Source organism: Suncus etruscus, chromosome 16, assembly GCF_024139225.1.
Source record: "Suncus etruscus isolate mSunEtr1 chromosome 16, mSunEtr1.pri.cur, whole genome shotgun sequence".
Taxonomy (NCBI): domain Eukaryota; kingdom Metazoa; phylum Chordata; class Mammalia; order Eulipotyphla; family Soricidae; genus Suncus; species Suncus etruscus.
The window spans coordinates 21,281,553-21,291,192 of record NC_064863.1 but is presented as its reverse complement, the minus strand read 5'-3'; positions in this window follow the sequence as shown (position 1 = coordinate 21,291,192).

Below are 9,640 nucleotides of genomic sequence, written 5' to 3'. Positions count from 1 at the left end.
ACACTGCCTACCTGGGATGGACCCGAGTTTGGTTCCTATATGGTACCCTGAGCCTTCCAGGAGAAATTTCTGAGCACAGAGCCAGAAGTAACCCCTAAGCACCACTGAATGTGGCCCAAAAAGAAACAAAAACAAATCACACCAAGTGAAAGCTTGAGTCCATGGCCCTGAGGTAACTGCCTGCTTGGCAGGAATGAAGTCACAAGTGCGATCCCCGATACCACAAGAACACAGCACCCCAAAAGTGATGTTACCCAAGGGGTAACCCAAGGGCTCCACCATCAATTGTGCATCCTCTGATTTGCATGGCTGAGACAGCAACTAAGGGGAAGAGGAGCAAGGAAGAAAAGTCCGGAGTTTCTCAGTTTCTCAGCTGATGAATTTAAATAGATAAGGGAGCGCACAGGCTCTGGGGCCAGAAAACAAGCTCTGTCAAGTCCTGTCTGTCCCCAGCAGAAAGTCTCCTGTCACCTCTCCTAGACAGGTTTCACCCCTCCGTGGTCTCATGACTCAATGGGAAATATGTGGGAGCGCAGGAGAGGGAAATTTCCAAAGAAATAGCCAAACAGTCCCCAAGCCAACAAGGAGGAGATGGAGTGCCTGGGGCCCCCTCAGAGACCAAACTGACCAATGGGATTGGTGGCTCACACGTCCCCTCCTGGGCTTGACACCAGTCAAAAAGTGTCCCACCCATCCATCCCACTCCACCCACCCTTGCTTACTACAACACACACAGCGACTGGTTCAGCAGGAATTTTACCTTCGACCTTCCACTGCTGGTTTGTCTTCATGATGAAGAAAACAGCCAAGCCCTTCTTGCCCCAGATTCTCCGGGTTTGGGCAGGCCCAGATTTCCCCCAGATTGTCCCAGCTCACAGAAACAGCTCTTTCGGTAACACACAAGGCAGAAACACACACAGCAGGGGAGTCGGAGCCTCCATTGGGCCCTGCCGCCATGTGCAGGCGCTTAGCCCAAATCTGTTGAACCTTTCAGCTTCATGTTGACCAGGCCAAAGGGCAAGTGGTCCAGGCCTCTGGGGCAGCACAAGCTTTTGCTTGGCCTGGTTGATCTCATGGCTCCCAACCATCATCCCCTCCCTTCTCTTCTTGCTTTCTCAAGCGTTCAGCCTACCCTCCAAGTGTCTCTACTTCCCAGACTCCGTGACTTCCGCTCTTGCCCAGTCCTTACCCTTGATTCGTCCCTGCTTCCTAGATCTCCTTTGCCCATCTCTGAGCATCCAGGCTTCAGATCTCTCCTTAGAGAGATCCAGAGGGTCATCCCAGTGCCTCCAAACTTGCTTTCTCACAAGTTCCTATCAGATGGCTTTTCCCAACTATGCCACCATGGCAGATCTAAATAGTTAAAGAAAAAAATAATGTGTTGGTATTGGAAAATGCTACACCAAAATGCTCATGAAGGTGACATTTATACAACCTGTAAAAATCCCTCCATGGGGCTGAGCCCAAGGCAGGATGTGAGCCCTGTGGCTATTAGGGGCCAGTCTCCAGTGTAGGGGAGCACAGCTGACAAACAAATGGGCCCCCTGGGAACTGCACCTCAGGAGAACCTTATTTTGTGACTGTCTTGTTTCAGTCAGGAATGTTCTCAAGGTTCAGTCATTATGTAACGTATCCAAGTTTCCTTTTTCTTTCAGGATGAGAAAGCCCATTGTTGGTTTATGCCATATTTTCTTTACCCAATCACCCATAGATTAAACACTTGGGATGTTTTTACCACTTGGCAATTGTGTATTATACTGCTAAAACCACAGATGTACAGATTTCTCAAGTCTTTGTTTTTATTTCTTCGAGCTATAGTCCCAGCAGTAGAATTGCTGGCTCATTGAGCGCCTCTATATTTAAGATATTTTTAGGAACTATCATATTATTTTCCACAGTGACTGTCATTTTACATTCCCTCCAACAGTACACAACAGTTCCAATTTCATCACATCCCCCAGCATTACAATCGACTTTCCTTTCTTCCCTTTTTCTCTTTCCTTCTTTTCTTTTTCCTTCCCTCCTTGATTCCCTCATTTCCACCTCTCTTTCCTTCCTCCCCTCCTTTCTTCCTCTCTCTCCCTCCACAGCCTTCCTTCTCTCCCTCCCTTTTACATTCTTCCCTCCCTCTCTTCCTCCCTCTTTCTTCCTACCTTTCTTCCTTCCTTATTTTATTCCTTCCTTCTTCCCTTCCTCCCTTATTCTTTCTATGCCCATGTTATTGGATCATATTCAAAACAAGGTGAAAGCTTTGTAATTCAGTCAACCCTGGTTCAGTCCCCAGACAGTACAAAGTCTCAAGAACAGCCGTGGGCATGGCCATAGAGGTCCTCCATTAACTACAGGGTGTCTCAGGAAATTCCAGTACCTCAACTGGTTGGCTAAAATCAAGGCTCTGAGACCCTTGGCACTGTCTGGGGGTAGAAAAAAATGAAGATGGAGAAAAAAGAGGAGAAGGAGAAGGAGGAGGAGGAGGGAAAATGGGCAGGAGGGAGAGTGAAGGAATGAAAGAAAGGAGAAGGGGCCTGGAGATATAGCATGGAGGTAAGGCATTTGCTTTTCATGCAGAAGGTCAGTGGCTTGAATCCCAGCATCCCATATGGTCCCCTGTGCCTGCCAGAAGCGATTTCTGAGCATAGGGCCATAAGTAACCTCTGAGTGCCGCTGAGTGTGACCCAAAAACAGAAGAAGAAGAAGAAGAAGAAGAAGAAGAAGAAGAAGAAGAAGAAGAAGAAGAAGAAGAAGAAGAAGAAGAAGAAGAAGAAGAAGAAGAAGAGGAAGAAGAAGAAGAAGAAGAAGAAGAAGAAGAAGAAGAAGAAGAAGGAAGAAGAAGGAAGAAGAAGAAGGAAGAAGAAGAAGAAGAAGAAGGAGAAGAAAGAAGAAGAAGAAGAAGAAGAAGAAGGAGGAGGAGGAGGAGGAGGAGGAGGAGGAAGAGGAGGAGGAGGCCCGGAGAGATAGCACAGTGGCGTTTGCCTTGCAAGCAACCGATCCAGGACCAAAGGTGGTTGGTTCGAATCCCGGTGTTCCATATGTTCCCCCATGCCTGCCAGGAGCTATTTCTGAGCAGACAACCAGGAGTGACCCCTGAGCACCGCCGGGTGTGGCCCAAAAAACAAAAAGAAGAAGAAGAAGAAGAAGAAGAAGAAGAAGAAGAAGAAGAAGAAGAAGAAGAAGAAGAAGAAGAAGAAGAAGAAGAAGAAGAAGAAGAAGAAGAAGAAGAAGAAGAAGAAGAAGAAGAATGGAAGGATGGAAGGATGGAAGAAGAGAAGGAGAAAAAGGAGAAAGAGAGGAAGAAGAAAGAGGAAATAGAGGAGGAAGAGAAAGAAGAGGAAGAAAGAGGAGGGAAAAAAGAGGAGGAAGAGAAGATGAAGAAAAAAGTGGAAGAAGGAGCCAGAGCAATAAGGTGTTTGCCTTACATGTGCTAACCTAGGATGGACCACAGTTTGATCCTTTAGGGTCCCATATAGTTCCCCAAGCCAGGAGCGATTTCTGAGTGCATAGCCAGGAATAAACCCTTAGTATCACTGGGTGTGGCCCCAAAACCAAAACTCATTAATGATAGAAACTCTCAACAAAATGGGAATAGAAGAGACTTTCCTCAATATCGTCAAAGCCATCTACCACAAGCCAATGGCAAATATTATTCTCAATGGAGATAAACTCAAAACTTTTCCTCTAAAATCTGGCACAAGATAATGCTACCCTTTCTCACCACTCCTATTCAACATAGTATTGGAAGTACTTGCTGTTGGGTCCCCATAGCAATTAAGCATGAAAAAGATATCAAAGGCATCCAGATAGGAAAGAAAGAACATTCAAAAATCAATGGCCTTCTTATACACAAATAATGGTAGACAACAAAAATACCATTAAAAAAATCTCATTCACATTTGTGACACACAAACTCAAATACCTTCGAGTCAATTTAACTAAAGAGGTGAAGAACCTATACAAAGAAAACTACAAAAATCTGCTTCAAAAATAAAAGAGGACACCAGAAAATGGAGATATATACCCTGTTTATGGATTGGGAAGATTAACATCATTAAAATGGCAATACTCCCCAAAGCATTGTTCAGATTTAATGCAATTCCTCTAAGGATACTCATGACTTTCTTCAAAGAAGTGGATCAAACACTCCTGAAATTTATTTATAACAATAAACACACATAAATAGCAAAGCAACCCTTGGGAAAAGTAATATGGGAGGCATCACTTTCCCCACCTTTAAATTGAATAGTCATTAAAAGCATGATATTGGAATAAAGACAGACCCATAAATTAGTGGAATAGACTTGAGTATTCAGAGAATGTTCCCCAAATATACTATCAATTAATCTTTGATAAAAAAAAGGCAAGAAATAAAAATGGGGCAGGAAAGTCTAATCTTAAACAAGTGGTGTTGGGACAACCACATGCAAAAAAGTGAACTCAGACCTCCATCTAATACCATGCACAAAGGTAAAATTCAAATGGATTAAAAACCTGGATATCCGACCCAAAAAAATAAGGTATATAGAAGAACATGTAGGTAAAACAATCCATGACATTGAAATTAAAGGCATCTTCAAGGAGGAAACAGCACTCTCAAAACAAGTGGAAGTAGAGATAAATAGATGAGACTATATTAAGCTGAGAAGTCTCTACACCTCAAAGGAAATAATAATGAGGATACAAAGGCCATCTACAGAATGGGAAAAACTTTTCACCCAATACTCATCAGTTAATGGGGCTAATATCTAAAATATACAAGGTACTAACAGATAGTAACAAGAAAAAACCATCTAACCCCATCAAAAAATGAGGAGAAGAAATGAACAGACAATTCCTCAAAGAAGAAATACAAATGGCCAAAAGGCACATGAAAAAATGGTCCATATCACTAATCATCAGGGAGATGCCAATCAAAACAACAAAGAGGTATTATCTCATGCCACAGAGACTGGCACACATTACAAAGAACAAGAACAATTAGTGCTGGCAGGGATGTGGAGAGAAAGGAACTCTCATTCACTGCTGGTGGGAATGCCGTCTAGTCCAGTCTTTATGGAAAAAAAATTAAGGAGACTCCTTGAACAACCAGACTTTGAGCTTCCATATGATCCAGCCATACCATTTCTCCTAGGGATATACTCTAGGAACACAAAAACACAATACAAAAATGCTTCCTTCACACATATATTCATTGCAGCACTATTTACGATAGCCAGAATCTGGAAACACCCCAGATGCTCAACAACAGATGAATGGTTAAAGAAACTATGGTACATTTACATAATGGAATACTATGCAGCCTTTAGGAAAAAAGAAGTCATGAATTTTTCTACATGTGGATGGACATAGAAACTATTATGCTGAATGAAACAAGTCAAGGGAGATAGATACACAATAGTCTCACTCATCTGTAGGATTTAAGAAAAATAAAAGATATTATTGTTGGGGCCAAAGGGATAGCACAGTGGTAGGGCATTTGCTTTGCATGCAGTCAACCCAGAATGGGTGGTGGTTTGAATTTGGGCATCCTATATGGTCCCCTGAGTCTGCCAGGAGCAACTTCTGAGCACAGAGCCAGGAGTAAGCTTTGAGCCCCACAGGGTGTGGCTCACCCCGAATAAAAGAAAATATATTAATAGTCAGAGACTATAGAGATGAGGGATGGAAGGACCAGCCCACGATATGAAGCTTACCACAGAGTGGTGAGTGCAGTTAGAGAAAGAACTACACTAACAACTATCATGACAATGTTAGTGAATGAGAGAAATAGAATATATAGGCAGGAGGTGGGTGAGGAGGAAAATGGGGGGCATTGGTGGTGGAAATGTTGCGATGGTAAAGGGTGGTGTTCTTTTTATAACTAAAACCCCCACTACAAACAATTTGCTATTATGGTGCTTAAAATACAGATATTTAAAAAAATAGAAAAGAAAAAAAGATAAGGAGGGTCCAGGAGGAGGAGAAGAGAATAAAGAAGAGGAAGAAGGAAAAAGAGGAGAACATAGGAAGGAGGAGGAAGAAGAGAAGGAAGAAGAAAGGAAGTTCACTGTCGATGTCATAAAGCTTCCCTCTCCCCCTATTTTTCTCTAAAACATTGTGTGCTCATAGCGTTCAGACTTGGGCCTTAGGGCATCGAGGTGGTTCTTGAGTGCCTTTTCCTGCTGCTAATGGTGCTAACAGCAACATTCTGTTCGTGACTTCCCCACCAGAGAACAGGACAGGCAAGCACTGTCCAACCAGCTCTTTCTTTCTTGGCTAAAGACTGGAGCAGAAGAAAAGGCAGGGGCAGCCCCAGAGCAGGGACAGGTCCCAGGTGGGGCTGACTTCCCCTCCTGCTCAGAGAATGTGGCTTCCATTAGGACTTGACCATGAGAAATGCTTTAGTCTGTGGGCAGAAAGGCCTGAAGGAGCCTGGGACTTCTTCCTTCCCCACCAGGAGCCAATCATCCTGAAGACCAGTTCTTCCCAATCTGGTTCCATCTGGCTACTGAGAAACTTATCTAACTTCAAGGAACAGTAATGGGGGGATTTTAGGGGGAGAACAAAACAGATCCAAGTCATGGAGGGGAAATTCACAGGACTTGTTAGGAGCCAGGTAGGAAGTCTCAGCTTCCAGAATGATCCAAGAGGAGAGAACATCTCTCTAAAAAGTAGAGCCAGGGCTAGAGCCATAGTACAGCAGGGTGGGTAGTTGTCTTGCATGTGTCCGATGAGGTTTCTATTCCCAGCATCACATATGGTCCACTGAGCCTACCAGGAGTGATCTCTGAGCACAGAGCCAGCAGTAAGTCCTAAATATTGTTCATAAAGTAAGATAAAATAAAACAAAAAGTGGATCCAGGAAGCAGAGCAGCAGGAAGGAAGGACCAAGAGTATAAAGTCCATAACATTTCAAATAGAAAGGGGACCCCAGGGTGGTCCTGGGTGAATTGATCCACTTAAGGCAATGCTTCTCAAATAGTGGGGTGTGCCCCCCAAGGGGGGCGCGAGGCTCCGTAAAGGGGGCGCATTTGACCTCAGCAAACACTGTCATCACAAGCTAAGCCCCGTGTTTATGTCTCTGTATGTCTCTGGAGCTGAGAGTTGCTGTGTCCTGCTTCAAACCTGCTTTGAAAGGCTATGCATTGCAAAACGCGCTCGTTGTAGCCATTAATCGACATTACCTCTGATTAAAAAATCAGCTGAAATTATTTGATATATTTTTGTTTTGCAGGTCAAAGTTTTTTTTTAATAAAGATACTATTTACAGTCGCTCGGGGGGGCGTGAAAAATGTTTTCTTCTTCCTAGGGGGGCATGACAGAAAATAATTGAGAAGCACTGACTTAAGGAAACACAAAGTCTATTGGGCACATTCTACGTCAGGCCATTCCTGGCCCCTGAGCCTATCTCGTGCTGCTTCAGGAATGTTCCAGTACAAGGAGGACTCCGGTATAAGTGAAGCAGTCAGTCTTCTGCAAGTTTTGCTTTGTCTGGGGACTATTCCTGGCTTTATGTTCAGGGACTGTGAGGTGCCTGGGGTTTCCTGCATGCAAAGTATTTCTCGGCCAGCTGAGCCATCTCTCCAGCCCCTTCCTCATAGATTCAAAATCCCCACCTCTCCCCCCTCTGTAATCTCCCCTGATGGCCAAAACCCAATTCCCTGGCAGAAAGCCAGCGGAAGGGATTAGTTCCGAATCAGCTCAGGCTCAAGTTGTTTGTACCCAGAGACTGTCCCATGTCACAGTTGGGAGATCCCAAAGCATCTCAAAGGCTAAAGTCAGTGGAGTTTGGTTTTTCAGCCTGGAGCTTCCCAAAACAATGAAACAGGCCCTCAAAGGGACTTCAAAAGAGGAAGAATTTTTCTTTCTCTGGATCTCCTGAGAAACTGAGTTGCAGGAGCGGTGGCGCAAGTGGTATGGCATTTGCCTTGCACGCACTGACCTAGGATGGACCACGGTTTGGTCCCCCAAGCCAGGAGCGATTTCTGAACGCATAGCAGGAGTAACCCCTGAGCATCACCGGGTGTGACCCAAAAACAAAAGCAGTCTTTTTCTCCTGGTTTTCCTTGGAAACTGTTGCATTAACTACTACCTCTGATGAAGCAGCCTTCAGGAACACCTATCTCCAGCTTGCTGTCTTTAGAACCACAAATTCTTCCCTATTAGGGTGCTAGCTCTAACTGCAGCTAACCTAGTTCGATCCCCGGCACCCCATATAATTCCTGGAGCCCTGCCAGGAGTGAACGCTAAGCACAGAGCCAGGAGTAAGCCTCAAGCATGACTAGGTGGGGCCCTAAAATCCCTCACTAAATAAGTAGAAGATGAAAAGAGGGCAGAGAAAAGTAGGTCAGGAGAGGGAACGGAGGTGAGATTTGGTACAGGGCATGTCCAAGACACCAGGGGCAGGTCTGGGCAGGTGTGTCCTCTGTCCTCACTGGCCTGGTCCCTTCAGAGTCTCCATTGTCTCTCCCCCAGTGGAGGAAAGAAAGTGATGATATGCTGCCTGCAGGGCAGAGCAATAAGTAAAGAAAGGGCAGCTCCATCCAGGAGCAGTAGGAGATGGCAGAGGTGCCTCTCTCAGCCCCCCAAGTCCATCTTGGGAGAAACCAGCACCCCAGAATAGGACTGAGGAACAAACCACATTGGGGAACCTTCATCCACTCTACCACTTTTCTGCTTACTGGCTGTGTACTCTAGGACAAGCTGCTTAACTTCTCTGTGCACCGTTTTTTTCAGGCATGACTAACAGTTGGGGTCCCGTGCTTATTAATGAGGAGTCCCCGTGGTGTAGTATAGGAATGGTCCCAAACCATCTTGGTTTGTGGAGTTACCTCCGGGGGCCACTCTCAAGCACGGAATTACTAAAGACACTTTGCTCAGAACCAGTCCCACATAGTCATATTTGATCCAAGTCACTTCCTCCTGGGGTTGTGAATTCAGTGGACTAGAAGTTGGTACAGGGGCCGGGCGGTGGCGCTAAAGGTAAGGTGCCTGCCTTGCCTGCGCTAGCCTTGGACGGACCGTGGTTCGATCCCCCGGTGTCCCATATGGTCCCCCAAGCCAGGAGCAACTTCTGAGCACATAGCCAGGAGTAACCCCTGAGCGTTACTGGGTGTGGCCCAAAAAACCAAAAAAAAAAAAAAAAAAAAGAAGTTGGTACAAAGAACCTGATGGATGACAGTGTTGGGGGGGGGGAGATAAATGCACAGTGGAGGCTGCAGGGAACCACCATTCGGGGTAGCTAGCTAGTCTCCCAAGATGCATAAGCCAGGAGCATCACATCTCAGAAGCACTACAGTTCAGCAAGCATAAGTGCTCTGGCCAAGTGTGCAACTTCCAATCATCAGAAGAGCAAGAGAGGAGAATAAATTGGGGTGTGAAGGGTCTGTTTGTCAAGGAAGCGCAGAAATAGGAGGGGCAGAAGGAGAAGGAGGCCGGATCTGGAGGATGGAAAAATCTTTGCAGGTCCCCCCCAACACACACACACACACACACACACACACACACACACACACACACACACACACACACACACACACACACACACACACACACACACACACACACACACACACACACACACACACACACACACACACACACACACACACACACACACACACACACAGTTTTTTAGGCTGCAGTTACTACTGTTATCCACTAGAGG